The sequence below is a fragment of the Aphanomyces astaci genome, assembly GCF_000520075.1.
Source record: "Aphanomyces astaci strain APO3 unplaced genomic scaffold supercont1.94, whole genome shotgun sequence".
In the NCBI taxonomy this organism is placed as follows: domain Eukaryota; phylum Oomycota; class Saprolegniomycetes; order Saprolegniales; family Verrucalvaceae; genus Aphanomyces; species Aphanomyces astaci.
In genome coordinates this window covers 10,619-13,657 of record NW_009798357.1, presented here as the reverse complement: position 1 = coordinate 13,657, position 3,039 = coordinate 10,619, and positions in this window count along the sequence as shown.

Genomic DNA, 3,039 nt, shown 5'->3' with positions numbered 1-3,039 from the left:
AAATTGGAAAGTGATTAGATTGTCGTCTTAAACTACTAACTACGAAAATGTATGCTATACTAAACTACATCGAGTAAATGTTTTTCTCTACGGCTGCTTCAACGGCCTTGCCCGTTAATGATGCGACAATCTTTAGCTTGTTCTACAGCCTTGATCGTTTTGTTAACGATGCGACAAGCTGTATTCTTGGTCGGCAACCTTGACATCATTAAATTTTCCCCCGGTTGTCGACTTGGATTCTTGAACGCAGGTCTTCAAGCAATCGTTTGAAATGGGGAATATGCTTGATGCTGCGCTCGAGCTCCCAAGTTGCTTCGTGTTCGGGCAAACCATGTCACTTGATTAAGTCCTCTTTCTTCCGATTGAACTGTCGTTGCTTCAACAGTGCTTCAACGATGTGCAGTTTATTTCCCGTGTCGTAGAGAATGATAGAACTTGCTCTGGGTATTGGAATTCCTTGAAATCGTTCTGGGTTTTGGACATGATGCTTCAAGCGATTCACATGGAAGGCAACGTGAAGCCTGCTCATGCTTTGTGGCAGCTTCAACCGCATCGCATTGGCGTTCAAAACTTCTTGTATCTTGAACAGGCAAATGAATCGTGGGACGAACTTGGCTTTTTCATTCTTGTTTTTGACTTCAGCATGCTTCAACGGAATGTTTGTCGTCGCCTGCATCACATAATCGCCCTCCTTGAACTCTACCAGCGATGGCTTCTTGTCGTAGTAGTTCTTCTGTCGAGTTTGTGCTTTTTCCAGGTTGTCAAGTGCCATGCGCACGAGTTCCTTGCGCTGTTCCGCGAAGTTCTTTGCATACTCGTTTAGTGCCTCAATCTCGTTCAGCGATGGGTTGCGTAACTTTCTTCCCGTATCCACTTCAAATGGTGTTAACCCCGTTGACGCTTGAACTAGCCCTTTATGTGCATATTCCATGGTTCCAAGATGTTCTGACCAGTCGTGACCCAAGTTTGAGACTTGACATCTCAAAGCATCTTCGAGGGTCCGATTTTGTCGTTCGGTGGCTCCATCACTTTGCGGCCGACCCACCGTCGCCATGCAATGCTTGACGCCCATGATCTTCATCAACGCTTGCCAAAATTCACTCGTGAACTTGGAATCTCGGTCGCTGATGACAACTGCTGGCAAACCATGGTGTCGGACGACTGCATCGAAGAATTCCTTTGCTGCTTGAAGAGCATCCACGTTTGACTTGTCGCACAGTATGCTGGACGCTTTGAAGTTTTTAGCAACGCACGTCATGATCGCATCCTTTCCGTTCGAGACCGGTAAACCAGTAATCCAGTCCATCGAAACTGTGTGCCAACATTCTTCAGGCGATTCGATTGGAATCATTCTTCCATTCGCCTTGGCGCTGCTTGGCTTGTATCGCGAACAAGTTTCACACGCCGCAACATAGAGTTTCACGTCTTCTTCAAGACCGCTCCAATAATACCATTGTGCAACGTGCAATTGCGTTCGCCATACGCCGGGATGAGCCGTGGTGCTTGTGTCATGACTCTGCGAAATAATCTCGCCCTTGAGGTAGTCGTCGTTTGGAACGCACAACTTCCACACTTGATCCTTCGATTTCACGAAGAAGAGTCCATCCTTCTTCTAGAGCTTGTCTTCGTTCTCGAAGTCCTTCGTCTTGGCGTATTCTCGCACAAAGCGTTGCTTGAAGTTATCGTCCATCTTGATCGATGAATACGAAAATTTCTCCGCGTGGTTGATGACGAGTTGATGCGGAACTTCGACTTCGAAATTCGGTGCATCGACCTCCTCCCACCGAGAAGGCAAGTTCATCATCAATTCCAAAGTGCGAATGTTCAAGCACTTGATGTCATGCAATCGATCCTTCCATCGGTTAACGCAACGATAGCGTTCGTAACACGTAGTGTCACACTCATGCACAGCGCACGTACCCGCTTACATGATATTGCGCGGTGGACGTGAGAGTGCATCCGCAACAACGTTTGTTTTTCCAGGACGATGGTGCAACGTAAAGTCAAAGCTGCTGAAGAAATCTAACCAGTGTTAACTTAGCTGTTAAAACTGGAGTCTTCAGAAACCACTGACAAGTCGCGTTGTCCGTGAAGACATCAAAGTGTGACCCATAGACGTACTGTCTCCACTTGGCTATTGCCAACTTGATCGCATACAATTCTTTCTCATGCGATGGCCAATTGCACTCGGTGTCACTTAGCTTCTTCGACAAAAATGCAACCGGTCGGTCTTCTTTGTTCGCATCCAGTTGCGATAACACCGCTCCACAACAATAGCCCGAGGCATCCGTTGTGATCATAAATGGTTTGTCAAAGTCCGGTAACTGCAACACTGGAGCTTGTTACAACGCAGCCTTGACGACCAAAAACGCCCTGTTGTGTCGGTCCATCCATTCCCATGGAACCTTCGCGAGCTCGCTGAATCGGTAGTATCAACTTGGCATAGTTCGCAATGAACTTGCGGTAGTACCCCGCCATGCCGAAGAAACTTAAGAGCTCCTTGCGATTACTAATCGCTGCCCACTCTTCGATCGCTCGAACCTTGCTCGAATCGACTTGCAATCCATCACCAGAGATGGTGTGCCCCAGGAAGTTCACTTTATCGACTGCAAACACGCACTTGTCGAGTCGCACATACAACTTTTCCTTGCACAAGACTTCCAGGACAACTCGCACATGTTCGACGTGTTCGTCCATGGTCTTCGAGTAGACACAAATGTCATCCAGGTAGACAACAACGAATGGAAACTTGTCGAACAATGATCGCATCAGTCGCGACCATATCCCCGGCATACCCGCCATGCCCATCGGCGCAACGCACCATTGCAAGAGTTCCTTGTGCGTTCGAAATGCCGTGTACTTGCGAGCATGTGGGAGCACAAGCATTTGATGGTACCCCGATGCAAGATCAAGCTTCGAGAATATCTTGCATCCATGCATCTTGTTGAAGATGTCCTGTTGGGTAGAGGTATCTTGGGGATTTCAGACCGGGAGTTGACATGCCGGTAGTCGAGCACCCATCGAATTGGAGTGTTCGCG